General features: G+C 33.4%; 1 protein-coding gene across 1 annotated transcript in view; it reads left to right on the top strand.

Annotated features, from left to right (window-relative positions):
* Positions 1-22,667, top strand: part of LOC150099707 (semaphorin-2A-like) — a 794,210-nt gene that overhangs the window by 179,684 nt on the left and 591,859 nt on the right. The gene's annotated exons all lie outside the window — the stretch shown is intronic.

The following is a 22,667-nucleotide window of genomic DNA, read 5'->3' as shown; positions in this document are numbered from 1 at the left end:
CGCCTTTGTGTATGAAAAATGAATATTGGATATCATTTCTAAAATTTTCTTATTATCTTTTATCTGAATACATTTTTACTTTTATGTATTATTATAACTTTAGTTTCTGTACGTAATTATATCCTATACTCAGTGAATGTAAAGTATTATTTATATTATTGTTATTATTTGTTATGCCATATTGATATATATTTTTCATTCCATAATACATGCTATAAAAGGAATATAAAAGGAAAAACCGAATATGGAATTCTGTATTACTTCGAACACAATTTGTGTTATCGGCCAGATACAATGAAGCACAAAAGACAACTCGAAATAATGTCTGAAAGGAATTCTTATATACCGGTTCCTAGTTTATTTTACCGTAGGTGAACACTTAATAAGAAATCTTCTTGTGCGAATAGCAAAAGTCGAAGAGCTAAGATTGGGGTCCTTTACGTGATCTTTTGTCCGTGTGTTTTCCTTGCTGTTATTGCTGTGATTTTTCGGCTCTTCTTTAACAACTACTATATTATTTTCTGTAGATGTTCCAAAACTAGAGAATTCCGGGAATTCATAAAACACAATGATTGCTTACGATCGGTCACAGCAAAATCAGATTTCTTGTCTAGCCAAATCATTTCCTCCATAATTCTTTAGCCATTACTCTGCGCTTTACCAGGATCATGTTTCTTTTCTTTTTTGGCAGCCTTATAGATTACTTAGATAGGAGCCTATCAGTTAATTCACCTACTCTATAAATAAAGAATGATTTTGTCATGCTCAATATGATTAAGATTGTGATGAATACATGCAATATTCACTTCAAATACACGCAGAAACAGTGACCCCAAGCGCTGAAACTAAACTTAGAAACAATTTCAGAAGAGATAGTTTTGCATGCGATTTTATCAATAAATTACAATCGCAGACATATGAACATCATTCGGCTCCGTAAAATCTACCTCCGATAATCAGTAGGTATTTTTGCATACTTCATTTTTCATATTCTGCTGAATTCTTGATAATAGTTGGCATTCGCTTTGATAAACGATTTGTTCCACTTGTAATGCCGAGGACATAGAACAAGCCATGTTCGTAATCGTATCTTATTAGAATAACGTGCCTTTTCATTTAATTCTTGGCTACAAAACGATGTTTACATTTATGTAATGAAAGGGAGTTTGGTAAAATGCTACAATAGTAGCCAGAAATGTGTAATGGTTAGAGATAGAATGATGAGCAACAAAATGAAAAGTGACTGCCATGCTTTCAAACGCAATCACGACTCTAGATCATGCTGTGTAAGAGATCGCGTCATTAATCATGTTAAATTACGTCTAAAGTCTTTGAAAGAACTACCTACGTGGGAAATTACCAGTTAATACTAATTAATCAAGTAGTCAGTAAATGAAAAACCCGATGCCAAAATAGATATTTTTCAAGGTGCTGTGAATAAGGCTTCACGGTATTAATTAACAATATTTGCAGATATACACTACTTGGTTAACATAAATAAAAACTTGTTTTTTATTAGGTATTATTATTAAAATATTAAAAGCAGGTGATTATAACTAGCTATTCACATGATAATTTTAGCCATGGTTGATTACAATATCTTTCATTCTTTTAAAAATATGCTTCTTTTTTACATTTAAAAGAATGCATTTTATTTCATTGACGTAATTTTTTTTTCCATTTTCGAATGTTGTATCCAATCCGTTTTCTCATATTAAAGAAAATAAAAAGCATTTATTCCATTATATTTTTTGAGAAATTGAACATTCTTGGCGAGAAAAATTAAGTTGACAGTTATTTAATTGTGACACGTATGTTAGACGTGAGAGTTAGTTTTTAGTGACGCATTTTTAAAAAATTGCATAATGCGAAACTTGAATAGAAAAGATTTCATTATAATGAGTCCTGAATTTCGTGATTAGGAATGTATTAATTAAAGGAACACTTAAAATGAAATATGCTATACAAGAAAGAAAAATGATCATTATTTGATTCATACTCGATTTTATATTTTGTATCCGAGTGCTTGTTTTATTTAAATAGAAATAAAAAAAAAAAACAAGGAAATAATGCTCCTTTATTAAGCTCCACAAAGCGAGTAGCCGGGAATATGAATTTTTCGAATTTTTGGAAGTATCCAGCAAAATATGTAATTTGGACTTAATGTCCACAAATAATTTGCTTCTTACTTTTACATATTAAAAATTAGCAGAATGCATATTTCGACGAAGAAAAGTGGGTATTCACACCCAGTTATCAAATGCGGAGAAAAAACGAACTTGTAATCGCCAGGCATTACTCGTGGTACTTAATTTCTGAATCTCATTACATTTAATACGAATAGAAATCGAAGTTCCGAATAAGTGTACGGACATCTTCGAGTTAAAGTAATTTAAAAACAGATTGTTCTTCTGCGGAATCGTACGAACATTAAATGGTATACGAGACCAGTAAATAGCGTCATTAAAGAGGTTTCGCGTAAATAGTTTGCCGTTTATGTTTGCCAGTGGGCAACGACAATCCACGGAACGCCACAGCATAAAAAATAGCATTCTAGAAATGGCCAATTGAAAATGGCTACATTAGTATAAATCTAAAATGGGAAGTAAATGGAATGTCCAGCTGTCCGTTTAAACGCAACAAATGTGATATTTTTAGTAAACAAAACAGAGCGTGAGAATTAAAAAAATAAAAGAAAGGAAAGTAACCGATAAAATGAGAAAAATATTCAAATAATAATTGACTTCAATTTAGCAAAGGTACTATGAGTAAGCGGGCTTATTGTATTTATAATACAATACGTTTTATAATTCTAAACGCTAAAAGAACCTTTATAACTTGGAATATCAGTACTATTTTATGTTTAGAATTTAACCAACATTCATTTAGAAATTTAGCAGTGTTCAAGATTAACTAAAGCGCAAATAGAATTTCTGCGATTTATATAAAATGGGTTTAAGTTTTTATTATTGTTGTTTTTGGTGTTTCTGGATTTATATGTGTAAGTTTTGCCTTCCCTGTATAATTTCTTGATTACGTGAGATCAATCTGTTTACTTTGACAATGTGGTTTCCTTTTTAGAACCTCTATAGCTCAGTTCGTTTCGACGATGTCCTTAATTTTAAAAGACGTGGGTTCAAATCCCGTTCAAAGACGCGAAATATGCGTCTCTCGGAAACTCGGAGTTTTCTTCTCACAAAACCATAGTATACGGTGCAGATTGGATTAAGCGTACTATCAGAGAATGATTCAGGTTTCAAAGAAGCCAAGTTAATTGGTCGTGACAGGTCATTGAGCCCAACTCCCAGTGGGAAAACGAGAGTAGGCTTCATTTTTTATTTGACATATGAAATATTGCATAGTGGATATGTCATAGATGAGTTAATTGAAGCTTTATTTAGAGACAAATTTTTGGAACAATTATACCTTTATATATATATATATATATATATATATATATAAATTTATGTTTAATTATCTATTTTTGCATAAAAAGAACATTTCAGAAATGAATTAAGGTTTGTAAAAGTATGTCTTATCATAAAGATATCCCTCGTTACTTTTTGCTTCTATAAAACCGTCCATCACTATGGACATTTTGACTCGCATTCAGTTGCTGACTTAAAGTTCGGAGGAAGATGTTCGCTGATAAACACTGTTCTGGGCCAGCCATGTAGCAGTAGCAGATTTTTTTTAAAAAAATAAAAAATTAAAAAAAAGCTTAGATGAGTAGGTTTGGGAATTGGAAAGAGGTCAAGTAGCAATGTGGGCGTCTTCATGTCATGGTCCTCCATGCTTTACTTTTGCTGAAACCTAAGCAGATATAATCAAGATTTAGTCACGTTTCTTATGTATAAAGAACATATAAAAAGAAATTTATTTGAATATTTCTGGAAATGGAAACATTTTTATTTTGTTCGTGCGTTCACATTAATTTGCGCGAGATGTTAAATTAACTTTTTTTTTTTTTTTGCCGTTTGACTTTAGGTATGAGTATTTATGCTTAATTAGTTATGGTTTATATCGGAAAGGTAACGTAACATCTGTTGGTTCAGTGCAAAATATTTACTTTAGAATGGATTTTTTCTTCCAAGCTACATCTTGTGTATCTAATAAGTGTTGTGGCAAAACTCAACGTATTTTGGAAGACATTGACTACTCTTATTACTAGAATCATCTTATTACAAGATCCAAAATTCGACTTGATGTAACTCAACTTCTAATTTGAATATTATCAGAGGGTCACTTGTATTCAATGGATGTATTCAATCTGACATGCCCTGCCAAATTTTAAGCGTGAAGTTTAAGTAACAGTAGTAGTAGTAGTAGTAGTAGTAGTAGTAGTAGTAATAATAATAATAAACCACTTTGGAAATAACGAAAATTGTCAAAAAAAAAAAAAAATTCTTCTTCCTTTCCCCTCTACTGGGAAAATACCGCTACTGGTTTTATCCTTTCAATCACTTTACCAAATGTGAAATATAGCTGTTTCTTGCGTTGCTTAAAGCCATCTAGGAATATTACCTCAAATTGAAATAAAGCGTGAGAGGATTGTTGCAGAGGTCACGTTCTGATCAAGATACCTATGCAAGTTGCGTCGTTGAACCTTTTTTACGTCCTTTAAGATCCTCCTGCGGTTAAATTTTCCTACATTTTGCCAAAATCGAGTTATACGAGTTGTAAATAAGCAGAAAACAGAAAAATACTACAGATCATATACTGTTTCGACTAGTTATTTGTTGGTATGTTGCCCCTGCTTGATCTAAAATATAATAGGGATCGTACGTAAAAAAAATGAACCAAGTAGTGACGAACGAACTTGACTGACGTTACTGTCTTAATTTCAAAGTCTTAATTATTTTAATAATTAAGACTTTGAAATTCGAGCAATTCCATAACATTAGCAGCGACATTAATTACCATTAATTATTAAAAGTGAGGTTAGTAAGGTAGCTGCTTCTAAATCGCCTTCTGCTTCCTCGGTACGCATTTTTTTCTTTCTGCAAATGTGAATTTTTAAAGAGATATCGCTTACACGGTCAAGGTTAAACTTTCATACTGATTTAGCCCGGCGTCTGTTGCGGTTGCCGCTTCAAGAATCACGACAAGGAATCAAAGCTCAGTATGAACTGTTATAATTGAGGTTCGTGCCAAAATTAGAGATAAACGCTTTGCCATAGATGCGGAAATAAATACCAAAACGTTTTAAAATATTGAGGATACTGAATTTCTAGAAACTGTCGAAAATTTTATGATGAACAGAGTCATTTCGGATTACAGCCGAAGCAACCACGAATGGCGAGCTTTTTCCTGGCTGTTTACGCGATGACAAACCTTATCACTACCCTATAAGATTTGCTAACCCACCTTCAGTTGAAAAGCGTTTATAGAGGTTCCTCGCTCCGTAGGCTGGATTTGAATCCATGTCTTTCAAACCAAAAGTGATCGTCTCTATCGACTGAACTACGGCGGCTCCTCGTAAGTTGAGTGGAGACATATGACGACTTAATGCAGCCATTAAGGTATTTTTACAACCATGTACTAGCCTTGCTTATGTGAAAATGAAACGCTATAATCATATAATTATTATATTATAATAGCGTAATTAGTTGAAATAAATGTTGATAAAATAATTCATAGTGTGCATGCATGCCCAGCCCTTGAATGATTAATCGATTTTTCTTTCGACATGAGTGAGTGTTGTCTGTTAGCATAATTTCTTTCTTTCTTTTTTCCTGACCGATTTAAATTTAAACAATTTCTCTATCCCCATAAACTATTTAAATTTTTGAAATATTGCTTATGTATTTTTTTTTACAATTATTGCAGATTTGCGTATTTTATATATACCTATAATTGGAATATTCCCCTTAAAAGAGAACCATAGGAATAAATAGTTTGCTCTTATAGCGTCAATTTTTATGTTAAGTAAGCAAAAAAAATGCTCGACGTATACCGCTCTTCTGATCATCGGATGTCAGCCAGTGAAGAACAAAAGTATTCGAGGATGACACTTTGGAGCGCTATGTGCACTACTCTGATTGTCTAATCATTCTTCTTTCGGAGTACACATAAATGTAATTATTTACTTTACAAGAACAAGCCTTTTGAATGAGGGAGTTAATGGAATCGGCGTGGCTCACCCGTTCATTATGTACTAAATGCTAGACCGTAATTGAATGAATGAATATTTGGTACACCACGACTATCCCAGCGCGGATTGGATTAAAAAAAGAATGGACACAAGATATTCGAATTTTACTAATAGGTTTATTTACCGGTGCGCTAGGAATATATCGGTTATCCTCTCCACACAAGAACCATTTAGTAAGTGAAGTATCAAAATTCGGTAATTTAGATCAGTAGTGCGACTATTTAATAAATATATGAATGAAAATAGTTGCTTGTATAACTTAATGCTGGATTTCTCTAGCTATTTTTATGCTGTACGATCAGTAGTGTGGCTTCATTTCTTCTTTAGAACTGTTTATGAGAGTTGTTTATTGTCTCCGTAGCATCAGATAACATTCATTTAACGATGGTGGGTAGTAAATCTGCTATTACAGTTCTCTTATCAGGGATATATGTGGAATGTCGGGAATTTCCACATTTATCCGCCGTAACATGAAAATGTCTGCAAAATGTCTGCTAGTATTTTCTCTTCTCCTATAATAATGATAGAGCTTACCAGTAAACTGTACGAAATGATCAGCGTCTTGATGGTCCAATATATCATACTATTAATAAAGCGGACGATTCATTCCTGGCAAAAGCAAAGAAAGCACATCACTGACCAAGGAATCTCGAGTGTCTAAAACACTCCTTTGTATTTTCTGATCTGGAGGGTGCAGTTAGACCTTGTAAAAAAATTATCATTAGAGAATAGTACAGTGAGATAAAAAAAAAAATTCAGTAAAGAAAAGTCTTGTTGTCATTTGTATGTTTATAGTGATGTAGATACATTAAAAATCCTTCTCAAGATTTATCCTAAAGTATATCCATTAATTAAGGATGTTTTGAAATACTGATTTTTGATATTTTTCATGTATATCCATTACGAAGACGGATAAATAGAACACTGTTTGTTCATTTTTCATCCCTTAAGGGAATGCAAATTCTACTTGAAAATATTATTTGTTTATTGATTATGTTTTAAAGAATGACTGTCTTAGATTTCGTGTGTGTGTGTGTGAGAGAGAGAGAGAGAGAGAGAGAGAGAAAAGAATAAAAGACTTCTATTGTATGGAAGCATATATAATGAATAATGATCTGTAACAAGAATTTATAATTCAGAACTTATGGCGCGCTGTCCCTGTTAAATCTTATTGCACAAGTAGCAAAACCTTTGCCATACATTTAATCCTCATAAAAATGCTGTTTTGGAAAGACCGGTGTTCCAGAATTTTAAGATAGAGGAGATGTTTTTATTACTATTACAAAAATACTAAGCGGAAATATATAATTAAAATTGCATTACTGCTGCAAACTAAAATAAAAATACGGTAACCATTCCATAATCTTAATGATCTTTCTATAGTTCTTATTATAATGCAGTAGTATTATATTATTTTCGTTCATTGTTTATTAATATTTTTTTATTTCCATATCTGTGTTTTACATTGTACTCTACTTGAAAATATCCTCCTCTTTTCTTTCTATTTTAACTCAGTATTTTGTTTTTTTACAAAATTTCTGAACAGCCAAATTTTCTACGTTATCCATCCATCCACCCTACAGTAGGTTCAATTGATCCTTCTGGTTAGAAGTTTAAGAATATCGAACGCAGCCAATTGTCATTCTTCTGCTGTTGCTATATCCCTTAAAGAGAGGTGTATTATTTTTGTAGATATGTATAGTCACGTTTTACTTTCTCGCTTAAGGAAAAATCCGAATTACTCGGAGAAAAATTCCTGTTGCCTGTATTTGAAAATTTCTAGCTCACCATCAATTGCAAAGTCCTATATAAAGGTTTCTTTACGCCGTCGATCATTATCATCATCCGTATACGCTTTTCCAATCTCGCGAAAGGATACATCTGCGCATCAGATTTAATTCCTAAAACCAATATGTTATGGTATCAGTTATCTTGTGCATGGTCATAAACAGTGGAATTGAAATAACGCTTTGTTAACTAGAGATGATGTAGAATAAGTATTTTACTTATATGTTGTAAATTAGCACCGCTAGATGGGGTTAGCTTCGGCTGGCCATATACTGTAATTATTACAGTCGTTCTAATTAGATTTTTCCAAGAATGAACACCTCAATTCATAGCGTGTGGAAACAATGTGTCTCTAATCATAAAAGTTTAAAAGTCGCGCTAAGAGTGCACTTTGTCAACACCTATTGTCAACTTCCTCGCAGTTGACAACTAAGATCACGCAATCTTTTCATTCGCCCTACCCTTCTCTCCTTTTGCCTTGTATGACTGAGAAGCAGTATTTGCGTTGAGATAGCTGTCATCAGAAATACGCACTACGTAAAGTAGGACAGATATCATAAAATCAATGTATTCGTTGTGCAGCTCGAAGTATCGAACCGTTCCTTATGTCTTCTTATATGTCAGGTTTTTCTTTGTTATATTGTCTTTTTCCGATATTTAATTTTTTTCCCCTCGAAAATACTTGAACCGTTTGTTACTGATCAGGTTATATTGAGAATGTATTAAAATTGTAGACTTTATGAGATTTATCCTATTGAAAAAGGTAATAAGCTGTTACCTTTAATTCATTCAAAAGTTTTAATAAAATAGGTTTGATCCGTTTTTTAAATAAAATCAAACTTCAGTTTGAAAGTAATTGGTAATCCTTTTATTTCTACAGTCTTACTACAATTAATCTCATGATTAAATACTTATGGCTATTAAATTCATGGCTTTGAAATAGTTATCGCAAAAAAAAAAAAAAGAAAACAAGAAAAAAAAAAAACAGTGAGAAACACATGAAATTTACACCTATTTACAACAGTTTTGTAAACTTGAGACTTGATGCAACTCTATTTGTGGCCACCAGGTGCGCACGTTATCATGAGATCATAATGGCGACTTCATAGAACTGCATGTTGTATTTTGTGGTTTCATCAATCCAGGTCTACGACCGTTGTTCGCAAAAGGTTTCGAAGTGTTTTAACTTGGAACCGACCTCTAAACCTTCCGTTTATTCTGAGTATAAGCACTTTTACGGCGAGCTTAACGTTAGTGAATAAATCTTTTAAATTAAATTTTTGTTTTCTTCTTAACGGTATAATTTTTACTTCTAGCTTTCTTTTTTTGGTAATAAATCAAAGTGTGAAAATCATCCGTAATAATCCACGATTATAATATTTCGAAATAATTGACGTGACGAAGTAGTCTCAAAAAGAATTCATGATCATTTGAAGCATCTGCTATACTGGTTCATTTAATTCATCTTTAATTGCAAGAAAGAACTGTTTGTATACTTTATCATTACTTAGAATCGACATCAACAACCAATTCCCCGAAGTAGTCCAAAAAACTATGCTTTTAAAGTGCTCCTGTTTTTATTTTTTTCTTTAGTGGTAACTGATCGATAAACATCTTATGGAGTACGTCTCTAATTCGAAAATATCGCATTTTAAAAATAAAGTTACACAATTAGTTAACAGCTATTTCTAAAACAGTCACGGATTAAGAATTGCTTCGTGTTAAATCCGACTATTTCATGTAAACGAACAAATATTCAATTCTAAAAAACACCCTCCGATTAATAAAATACAATTAGATGGTAATTGACCTTTATATTTAGCATTGCTTCCGATAGATGGCACTAGTACTGTTGGTGGCTTTGTCTCTAAAATGTTAATGTTTTTAATTACTAAATCAAACTCCATGTTTTTGTTCTAAATTTACTTATATTCATATCCTTTATTACATTTATACTTTTAAAGTATTCGTCTGCATTTCAGTATGGCGTTCGTTTCAGGAAAGACTAGAATATTTCTAAAGTTTTCGCGATTTATGAAACTTGACAAAATTTATGACATTTCTCACGTTGCTGATGTAAGGTCCATGGTCAAGTTTATCTTTGTCAGATCCACACGGGACACATGAGTCTATCCACTGTCATTTTCGAATTCTAGTCTGTTACAGATTGCTATAAATGACTGAAAAATCGTATTTTTATAAATTGCACGCTATTTTTATAAATTGCTCTGAAACTGAATTCGGGTGATTTCCGGAGTATAAATTTCAAGATATATTTCGCTGTACCGAATCCAAAATTCGTTGGAGTGCACATCAAAATAACTTATTTTATCACGAAAACAAACCGAATACATGAATGCATAGTCTGTAAAGAATCTGCATTAGAAAAAAATGACATATTTTATATTGTATAATTACACGATGAAATTTAAATATTTGTAGGGAAGTGTTTAGTCTTGAAACAAGAAAAAATTGATTGCAATCAACCCAAGAAGATCTTGCATATGTTTAGAATGATTCATACTAATAGTAATAAAGAGTAAATATTATTATTTATTACTACTCTTAATTTACTAAATAGCATCGTATTCTGTTTGTAGTTCTTTCTAAAACAATAGTGAAAGCGATTTTTTTTTCTTAGCAAGTGCATTAGGAACTTTCTCTGAACACTTGTATAATAAACCACTACATCACACTTTACAACACATTACAAGAAAGGTGTTACGGATTAGCTTTCATGTAATGTGATATAGTTATTCTTGCAATAACTGAATCGTTTTGCACTTATGTACCGTAGACAATTCATTTACAGTCCTTCATCGCATATAATTCTGTATAATTTTATTATCTTTGCCCTTACAAATAGCGTGATATGAATCAAAATTTGAGACAATTTTAATAGACATCTTATATTCCTTAGTTTTACTCATTTCCATTCATCAAGCTGGGGGTTATTACACTTTATTCTTAAAAAAAAAAAAAAAAAATCTCCTCGGCAAATAGCATGAAAAATTGAAAAAGAAAAGTTCATGGGGTGTACCCGTGAAGAAAATGAATGAAATGCTTACCTATTTTACGAAGCGTATCGAAAAATTCGACTATTATTAGTTGCATAAGCTGTGATAAGTTTTAAAACATTTGTGGTTAAATAACCTGCCTTAATAAAGGGGGAAATTCCTTAAATTCCTAAGGGATAAGATAATCATGGCTGTTCCATAAGTTGAAAAAGTGCTATACGTTGTTCTTAACAAGATCCATCACCATTTCTTTTGATCATAATATTATTTGTTGAAAAAAAGAAAAAAAGAAATGCATTCGGTTTGAGTTTAGCTTTTGAATCCTCCCTTCCTCCCATTCTCGTCCATCCAAGACGGGTTGAGTCCCCTAATTAGATATTTTCGACAATTAATGAAGCCGGCTTATTCTTCTGCTTCATTCCCCTTAAGGCAAGTATTTATTCTTATGTAGATCTTTTCGCTCACAGAGCCCAGTTATTTTTCTGAGGGACGAAAAACCAGTTTCCGAGAGAAAATTCTATGCCCCCGTATGAGACTGACGAACTCGCCATTTGATTGAAAACACCTGATAAAGGTTCCTCACATCATAAACGGGATTCAAACTCTGTCTTTCCACCAAAAGAACTTGTCTATGCCGACGAAGCTACGGAGGCGCCTATGTTTTGGGTAGTCAAGTTTATTTTCTGTCCAAAAGCAGTGATGGTACCAATTAGTTTACTGAAATGAACAATGATGACTAAAAAAAAAAAAAAAAGGAAATGATTGTGGCTTCTATAGTAGTCATCTCAGAGTTCGCATTTCTTTCTGAACTATCGTTATTTAAAAGGTGAATCATTATATCAAACCCAGTTACCGGGTAACTAATAATATAGTCAACTAGTCTTTGAAAATATCCATCTGAGCATTAAAACCTCTATTTTAGCATGAAAATTTTATGTATTTTAATTATCCTTGGGTTAACATAGAAGGGAAACGAATTTATTTGAAAACTGGGGATACTTTATCATCGTAACTCAGTGCGAACATCGGAATGCACCTTTCGGCTTCTTCATCAGCTTAGGTTAAAAGTAATCCTTGTGCGTGATTGTAAACTTTGGGGCAATGACCACCGTCCTCTTCAGGAGGGACGACGTTCTCCGAAGTACGCAAGGACACAAAAGATGCAGGAAAAAATAAACGAAATTGCCTTTTTATTGGGCTGGAGGCTATGCATATTTTCCCCTTCTCTTGACCTCCTCCCAAGATTAAAATTCCCTGTCCGCGTCATAAAGGCGCTTAGAATAAGTACTGGTTTAGAGTCTCTCTCTCTCTCTCTTTTAGCCACTGGTAAAATAAGGTCATCCACGCACCTCGACCTTCTTGAACAATTTCCGTCGATAGTTTGTCCCTTTTTATTGCTGGATATATCACGTGGAGCGTATGAAAGGTATGCACTCTGACAGCTAAACTCAAAATCGCAACTAAGTAAAACTGCTGTTTGCATTTCAAAAGTTGATAAAGTGAAGAACAAAAGTTGATTGGATTCCATAATTTGGTTCCCTTTTATTTCAATAAAAGGGGTCCCATGAAGACTTTATGTTAAGAACCAGATAGCATTAAATGACTACGTATGCTTCTCATTTTTGATGAAGTGAACTAATATGAATATCAAATTATGTTGAATGCTGATAGAATAATATATAAATCTCACATAAATCTTCAATGAAGCTAAGTGTCAGCTATGTATATGAATCATTTAGAAGAAGATGACCAAAATGAGTAAGCGAAAAAGATTCTACCTATGTTGTACTATTTATGGACAGATTTATTTCAATATTATGCTGCCTGATATAATATTAAACATTAGAAGGAATATATTTGGTGTCAAATCTTTTTGATACGATGTGTGTGTGTGTATGTCCCCACGTTATTATATTTGAATAAGCAATGATTACACATTTCTGTCATTTAATTAATTAATCAGATACTTTTATATATTGATTTTCTCTGTTAACTACTCACATTCAGTATTTGAATATTTCTATTTTCCAACTACCGTTTTTTTTTGGGGGGGGGGGGAAGGACCACACGTTGCTAAACACAGATCTATAACGAATAAATGACTTGCAAAAGACTCCTCTAATAGCGTGGCTCACTTGGATTTGAATTCAAAAGTTTTTCTATTTCTTGAAGACGTCTGTTGCTATTGGATTATTTCAAAGATTTAACTTCACAGCCTAAAATAAGCTTAGCACTAATTGACTTCTAAAAACGTAATAAGTAAAATAAGTGTACAGGAATTGTTCATAGAGTTACACATAAACATCTTTGGTGGCCGGTTTTTTTTTTTTTTTTTTTTTTCCCATCATACAATGTTCCTTTGGTAACAGCAATCAGTCGATCATTTTGACGAGCGTTATCAAGAAAACATTAGAAGAAATCAGAAGAAATCGTGGCATCAGTTTTAGTATACTACATGCATAAATGCATACATCATAGTAGTCTATATGTACTAAAACTGTCCTGTTTAGACCAAAATTTAAAATTTTAATGAATTTTTCAAGCCGATGCGATCTCATATTCAGCTATTATTTCTCATATTCCAACTCAGTTTTGCAAATACTGGTATGGAATTAAAATAAATAAATCATCTAGCACATCCCCCCTTTTTTTTCCCCCAAAATGGAACAAACAGAGCTCCTTTCAACCATAATATATTTTCTGGAAATCGATGCACAGCGTCTCCGTTCTTAAGCCGCTCAAGAAGTTGAAATTGTGGCTAATAGTGATTTTCAAGACTTCTGGACGAGAGTATGACAGACAGCCGCCGCCGCCATCTCTCGATACTAAATCCTAACTCGCATTGCTGCGTGAGATAGTGTGCGTTCTATAGTCTCTTGTTTTAATTTGGGAATTAAAACTGAGTTTCGGGCAGGATACTCAGGCAGTGTACCAATTATGAAACTATAAACGTTGGCACAAGGCTACAAAAGTGATATAAAGAATACCTTCAGTTTTGTTTCCATATTCACTCCAGCAAATGTCGAGATATCCTCTCTCTTAGAATAAATTATTGTGGAAACATTATAGAGGACTCCTTTTCAAAAAAAAAAAAAAAAGAGGGGGGGGGGGGTGGAATCTGTCTCGAATAATCGAACGAGGAATTGTTACAGTTGCTTGTTCTGCAAATAGCCTTTTGTTGAGAACACAGCGTCTTATGATCTTAATACCGCTTAGGAATTTCATTTAATATTACACTTTTTAAGTTATTTCCTTTGTGATCTCTGTGAGTAAAATTTCTCCCCTTCTTTTCATTCAATTTAAACATATTCACTCTAAAAGCATAATCCATTTACAGGCGTTTACCTTGTTTCATTTTCTGAAGTCGGTCATTTCGCTTCCCAGTTTCATCTTCCGAACGCGAAATGTTTTCAGAGTGTTACCACTCCCCAGAAACACTTTTAAAGATGATTGTAGATCTTTACGGCCTTCAGCTATTTTTTCGAATAGTTCTTGAAAATAAGGAAAGGAATATGTGAGAAATATTTAGCATTCTAAACTAGCAGTATTTCCTCCCATTACTTTTTCATTGAAAACGTTGTTTGATATTTAGAAAGAATGTTTATCAGCAAGTATTCATATTCATTTAAAGAGTTGCACTTATTGGAATTACATATCTCATTCTTATTTAATTATTTATTTTTGATTTGCTTACGAGTTTTAATGCTGACGAAGAAAATTCATTGTGATATTTTAGTAAAGATTTATTGAAAGAAAATTAATTTCTAATTTATTGGCATACAAAATAAGGTTCACTATGTTATTTTTCAAGCCTAAAACTTGCAGAAAAACACGATAAAATATTGATAACGCTATTCACCTTAGTGGTCTATTGTTAGTATGATTGGCCTGAAGCTCGCTAACGTTGAAACTGCTTATAGCTATGACTTTGTGGAGTACATAACTTGATGAATGGATTTATCTGCCAAGATAAGGTTATCTAGATGAATAAGTAATCACCAGAGAATTTGTTAATACCAGCTTTTTTCTTACTGTCCGTTGAAAAGTGTTTCAGAAAAACACAGTGCTACTTTCATCGTTTTTGCCGCCGGCAGAAGATGAAAATAGAGAAGCCTTCTTTTGAGATAATAAAAATAATTTATTTTTAGAAAAAAAAAATTAGCATTTCCGTATAGAGAGGTAGAAAAACAGAGATGCTAGTCACTCGTCATAAAGGTAGATTAAATTTTGCCAATGTATTGTAAGTTTTGCTTTATAATTAATTAAAACTCATGTTGTAAAGTCGTTTTCAAAATAACTATCTGTTCATCTGCAACATCTATAAAATAGGATATCCTATTTTTTTAGAGTAATCGTGTGGATAATCACTTCGTGGTAAGTCATTCTCCTTCGGAAGCTTCCAGTAACTCAGATTATTGGTTTTCTGACAGAATGATTTATATGACTGGAAATTTTAGGTCCAAATTAAACGATTCCGTACCTACTAATGAAACGGTATAAAAATTGCATATGTTTTGAGACGTGCAAATGCAAACTATACAGTTCCATATGTTGTTTGCGTGAAAAACATTTAGTTGGTCTCAGTGAAATGCCTTATGATTTCCATCTGAATCGAACTCATTCAGATCTGGGTTAAAAAAATAAATAAATAAATAAATAAAAAATAAAATAAAAAAAACTTCTGGAACTATAACGATGTGTCGACAAAAGTCTGTCCCGAATGGGAGACGATTGGATTCATGGCCATCTTGAAGAAAGTAGATTTGTCTATATTGGAAGAGTGTATATTTGTGATTAATCACAAAAATTCATGCTCATAGCTGAATTGGAACCTGTTGGTTCGAATCCCGCCATTGGGTATGCAACAGGGCCGGCTTTGGAACAATAATTACGCCCGTTAATTCATTACTTGGAAGGAAACACGCACTTTTCTAAGATGATTAGAAGATTATTTGGTGTGAGATGTAGACTGTTTCTTAATTTTTTAGCTTTAAGGAATGTAACGGAATATCAGTTTATGCAGAAAATTAAAAACAAAAAAAAACCTTAGATTGCATCTTACAGGAATGGAAAACATGTTATGTTGTTTGCTGTTTTCTCTTGTTTTTCCCTTTATTAAATATTAAACCAGCGTTCATTAGTAATGTAATTTATTTACATGCACCCATCTACTTTTTTTATTTTCATTTGTCTCTAGAATATGTTAGCTGAAAAGGAAAAGAATGCTTTTGATCAAGCTTCTTGGAGGCTTGAAGTGACTTCTTGGGTGGGAGTCGCATTAAAAAATAAAAATAAAATAAGGAGCTATAAGATTAATCAAAGTTATAATGGCCATTGATATACGTACGTCCAATTACAATATCTTTATTCCATTCTGTTTTATGAGAATTTATTTATAATTTCTCATGTAGTCCATAGTTTTCCTTGGAGTGTAGATTTTTCATGCACATCAATTATATTTGTCAGCAGTCTTAAGTTGGAGATGAATTTCATCGTTCGGTGTGAGACCACAGCCTCGTTTATTGGAAGTGGTTTGAAAAAGTTCCATGCTTGATCTCTAGAATCGGGTTTCTGGATTATTTAAAAATAAACGAATAAACGACAGTACATAAATTTATAGATTTAGAATCGTTGGAAAATTGTTTAGTTCACTATAGTTTACTATCAGTTAAGTAATCACTCATTGTGATCACTTAACTGATAGTAATAATACAAATCATCACTACTTCACAATCATTAAAAATCCTTAGCCCTCCCATTTAATATACTATAGGTTTACAATTATTCGTGGAAGAGAGAGACATAAAAATGTGTTTGAAGACGGAGAGAAAGTCTATTCTGCTTTACGAACACCAAATTTTACATCCGTGTGAAATAATTAGCATTGTGTCCATCTTGCAAAAGGTATGAAAAACATGCGAACTACTTGCTTAATGGTTTCGTGAAGCAGTCGAAATGGATCGGTGGATGTTGATGCCTTTATTTGAAGAAGACTGCATTGCAAATAAAAACATTTAGGCAGAAGCAAATTTTCCAAAAACTGCTTTCGGCCGTTGTTTTTAATCTTGGAATGATTCGATTAATCGACCCCGCTAAAAGAATGCGTTCCGTGACCGTGTAGAATGGAAAACGTGGAAAGTTTAGATAATTAAAGTTCGTTGCACAGTCAGGGCGAGGAGCCATAAATTTCTGTTCTGCACCTGTCTGCCATTTGGTGGCTAGAATTAAAAAAAAAGTTGTGTTACGACGCTCGAAGAAATTAAACACCTGGGTTTCGATTAAAACTTAGCCGCTTCCTGCAAATATTTTTAGTGTCTTTGATTGGGAATGGGGTATGCGTCTGTTCGAATATAAAATACGTATCAGTCGCAAATACGATTATCGGGCGTATATAAATTTATAGATTTAGAATCCATTGGAAAATTGTTTAGTTAATTACTCATTGTGATCACTTAACCGATGATAATAATAAACTACTTCGCCATAATTGGATTAATTTTATTTATTTATTCGTGTGGGGTTCCTCCCGATTCTCAACCGCCCCTAGGACTGGTTGAGCCTTCCTAATGAGGGATTAAGTACTATATCCTGTGACTATAGCCTGTGTGTGTTCACGGGGCCGGTTTGCGGGATGAAAAACCCCAGATAAACTGGTGGGAAAAAACCTCCACGTTACTGTAATTCCAGTTTTAAGTTGCTTATCATCTGCCAATTTTATTCGGGAAATATAGGATATAGCCGGACAAATATGAAGTTTTAAATTTGTCCAGTTAATAATAATAAATACATTGGAGCAATTTAATAGCGAAAAACATTCTAAAAATCTTATTCCTAATCCTGTTTCAACATCTGTATTAGGACCCATCATTCAGTCGGCTTGGATCAAATTAAGAATGTGATTGTTTCTCATTATGCTTAAGGTCCTCTCAAAAATTCAGCGAAATCGGACTGAGACGAAGGAGAGTTAGGTGTGAAGGTGTGGAAGGGTCTTCGGATACCTCTTCAGATTGCACTAACTAAATTTGGCATAGCTATTTCTAACATAGCTTAAGATCTGCTAAAAAAAATCCTACCTTAGCCGACTAAAATGAAGAAGTGTAAGAGAATTTTCGACCTGCTTCCTTTCTTTACAGACACATTTAAAGGTTGTATCCTTCAACTATTTTCGACCAAATTTTAACTGGTTGGTTTGCTTTAAGTTAAGGGGATAAAAAATCCCTCATTATTTTCAAGCCGGATGCTAGTTCTGTAGTTCTTCGGCATGAAACTCTTAGATCTTAGATTTCGAGTTTCGCATCCGGCTTAAAAATAATGAGGGATTTTTTTATCTCCTTAACTTAATTTACGCCGCCGGAAAAAATAGCTTCTTGGCTCTTTATTGTGGTTTGTTTTATTTATTTATTTTTACATGGTCTGGTCTCCCGCATTTCTAAACAATCGAATCACAATGGACGGCAGGGTTATAAAGAAGGGGGAAAAGACTAAAATGCTGTTGACTACCGCTACGAGTAATCTATTCCAGCAACCTTCAATCAGTGATAGCTGTTTCATATAAAAAGAAGTATCTCATTTAACTACAAAAGAAAAAAAATACTTTAATTGTTGGGAACGTTTACCTATATGACCAGAAATAGCAAATAGCTAATAGCTGCTTCTTAAATTGAAACTAGCTTCCTGCTTTTTAATACTTAGCTCATGTTTACATGTGCAATATAAATTTGATATCATTTCATAAAAAAAGAAACATTTTTATGAACGCTCCTGTAACCTTCCTTTCTCTTGCATCGACTAGATTTCATTTCTATAGAATAAGTGTGAGCGCTAATTTGAAACAGTGCTCTATTTATCTGACTTATTGCTCCTTAGATATTATTATTAGTATTATGATAATCCCACTTGTAAAAGGTTTTAAGCCTATAATACATTACAATCGTAGATTGACCAGATTAGATTAACAAAGAACCGTGATCTTTGTTTATCTCAAGACCTGACCAGACCACAAAGGGCCTGGTGAGGTCTTGATATCCCCCTTTTGACAGAGATCGAGAGAACTGGTGGTGGTGGGGGGGGGGGGTATAATCTTCTGCCTATAGATCTTCACAAATCTATTTGCGATTGGAACGCACAATTTCTGGCACAGTTCTGGGTTGGCGGAGACGGAATAATCCTGTGCGATCGTTTGCCCGTGCAAAAAATAATCTGTCAGAATTGCTAATAATAATCTCAATATAAGATTTTTGTGGTGCTTGTAATGTGCCAAGCGCAATGTCTTACTTTACAAACTTGAATATAATTTGAACTTTAGTGGATTCTAATTTCGTCAACTACTGTACAAATGAGAAAACTCTTGGAGGGAAGCGTAAAAAGAGGAAAAATTACGGGAGTAGGCCTCGGAGTAGATGTATTTATGTATTGTACGTCGAAATTAATTAAAGTTTATTAAGTCTAGAAAAGGAATAAGGAATAGACTTACTTGATTTTAATGCATTAATGAGATTGCCATGATGCAGCGAAAAATGTATGGTTTTCTAGAAAATTTCTGTTGTTTGAAATTCCTGTTGTACCGTGGTAGCTCTTGTACGTTTGTCTTCCGCTACACGTTTATCTGTTTTCATAGGAAGGAATTCAAATCAGCACTGCTTTGCTATCCTTTCGTCCAGTAGCGTCTAGACAGTTGTCTGGATCCTCAAACTTAAAATTTTCATTTTCATTTCATCCAACAAGCTGTCTTTATTATTAACTTTATGTGGTGTTGAATATTTTGACAGCTGGAAAACAACAATTATAATAACGTTTAATAATGTCGTTGTATTTCATGTTCTTCCTAAATTCAAGCTGCTAGATGAGTACAAGGATTATTTTCTCTCATCATCATCGAAGGGGGCGAGTTCATAGAGGTTTTCGAGAGCTTGCAGTTTGATGATGACACTGTTGCGAAATAAGAAAAAAATAGATATTTATGCTAAGTATAGGTCATGCCGACTTAAAATAGTCTGCTATCCAAAAGCCTCGGTGCCCGTCAATCGCAGTGTGTAAAAGTGTTATGACCCTGCAACCTTAATATGCTGGTGGCTGCACTGTTATGCTCTTGCTGAATGCAAGCTACTTTAGTTCTGCATACGTTAGACTGCTTGTGAGATCGTCTACTAAAATTTGCATATATTTGGTTGGTAAAATAAAAAGTAACGTTTGTACCTAAAAGTTGCTGTACTGAATGAAGACTTTTTTTAACTATGAAATCTCTTAACATCTACGATGCTCTCATAATTAAAGGTATTAAATCTCTTTATAGGGTATTTTATGATATGTGTAAGGAAATAGCAAAATTCATGACAGAAAAAAAATCGCACAACATTCTACAACAGAATTCAGCATTTTGTTAAAAACTGTTCACTGATTACTGATATCTTCCAGTAGGATCGTAGAAATTATTTCACTTCTACAGAGATTTTCTGTCGAATCCAAGTATAATTATCTTCATGCCATTCCATTAGTAAAATTTTATGAATTTATGAAAGAATTTTATGAATTCTTTCATAAATGTGCACTTTCTATACTTCTCAGGATTCTTTGTGTTGTAATTGCAGCAATACATTTATCTTTAATTCTCCTGCTTCTCGTCTCCAAAAATCTCATTTGATCACTGTCGAATATGGAAACGCTTCTGTTTTATTACTCTAAACTACTATTGGCTGATTTCTAAAGATGTTTATATTTGCTATTCAGGAAAGAACCGGTTTTAATTCCAACGTAAAAAAATCTATGTCGAATCGACCTACAGTCATTCTACTTACTTATTTACAGCGAAATGTCTGGTGTGATTTTTATGTTTACATTTGCTAGCGTGCTTTAATTTTTCAATCATTATATGAAGTGCACTTTGTAGAGAAGGATGAAAGATTTATATTACCGATTTCAAATTCAAAGTAATCTTTAAACTAAGTCGGATGTATCGCAGAGACCTGCGCTATGCTATATTGGAAAATGTCCTTTACCTTTTCCATCACTTTGCTAAAAAACTTAAAATGCAATAAAATAAAATTAGTGAAAGTTTCTGTAAGGAAGACATGCACCTCTTTTTTGTGATACCAAAGTTCCTAAAAAAAAGTGAACCAAACAGCAGAAGTAGCAATATTAATGAAAAAATAATATCATTTACCTTTCATCGGCGTTAGTTCTTTTTACAATTGAAATGTTAAGCCTGGAGGTCACTCGTTCAAGTAGACAATTGCTGTATTCTTTTGAACTTGTAATCCCGTAGAACAGCGCACTATTCGCATTCATTCTTACCCTTGAGTAGTTCGTGTTTAACCTATATTTCGGGTAGCATTTACCGAATATCTTCGTGGGACACATACCTGAAACTGACACAAGCAATATATCATCACCGGAGAGACTGAGTGAGACAATTATAGCCTCCCGTACGTTTGCAAGAGGAAAGCATCATCCGGGATATCCCTTTGACTGGTGTAGTAATCAGGTGGGTTCAACGCGCCCCACGATGGTCGTACAAGACAGAGCGGGTTCTCTTCATCTGCTTGACATTCAGCAAGAATGATGGAAGAGGAAGAAAGCGTCCCCGTGGTGAAATAGATGCCAAGCGTGATGCCGCGCGGGTTTGCACGTGCGTTTTCTTTCCCCTCCTTCCTCTTCTGCCTAATGGAGTCGAAACTGCTACTGCTACCGTAAATTTTTTAGTCGGTCTGAAAGCGTTGCTCGGGTAGCTGCCTCCCTGACATTCTCTAAATTACATGGTTTATGAGCTGCCAACGATCCGCGCTATTGATTGCTGTAGTCCTTTTTAACTGGGCGACGGTGACGGATCTCCCTCCCTCCCTGTCGTTCTCTCTGACAGAATGTGCGGTTATAATTCACACCAGGACAACATTAACAATAGTACGTAAATACCAAAATGCTAAACATCCTGTATGTGAACTTAATAAATGTAAAGGGAAAAAAAAAAAAAACATAAGCGGATGAACATAAGAAGAAGATGAGATACATTATGAATTTTTACTAGTCCATTAACACTGCGAACCTTCCAGAAAGCTTTATGGAATGTTTATTCACGTTACACTGAATATGTCTAGTCTAAGTAGCTTTTTGCTTACTCCATTTACTTATGTGTGAGTAAGCTTTTATTATGCTGGGCTTTTCATATTTACTGTTTAAGAAGTAATGGATCTCTAAGACGTAATGCTTTCACTCAGTGAAAGCTGATCTGACCACGTTGAAATGGAGAACATATCAGGTGACATTGAAGTCTAGTAATAATTGCAACATCTTTATGCGCCATTCTGATATAGTACATACGAGCTTTTGTATGCATTACTTTAGCGAGGTGTATACTAACTGAATGTTGTTGGCAAAGGTGGGTTCCAGAGAAATAGTTTTCAAAATACGAATACTTATTTTACTTAATTAAATATACGTGCACAATCAGTTTTAAGATGATTATAAACTTTAATGAGAAATCGCGTCATTTGTATTTTCCAATTAAGAAATGTTATCTATAAGAAATGCTTTATTATAAAATCAAACCGTACGCAAAATTTTGTACTTGATAAATTTAATCAGTATAATTTTCTGATTAAATTGCTTAGTGCAACCATTAATCGGCTCTTGTTAGGAAAATACTAATCACCAAACTAGTAACGTCTTGAAAAAAAAGAATCGTAAAAATTTGTAAAATTTGCCTAATTTTTTTA

Source organism: Typopeltis vanoorti, chromosome 14 (assembly GCF_054136105.1).
Source record: "Typopeltis vanoorti isolate ZY-2024b chromosome 14, IOZ_Tvanoo_1.0, whole genome shotgun sequence".
NCBI lineage: Eukaryota > Metazoa > Arthropoda > Arachnida > Uropygi > Thelyphonidae > Typopeltis > Typopeltis vanoorti.
Note: the sequence above shows the minus strand (reverse complement) of the source record. Positions and strands in the feature narration are given on the sequence as shown.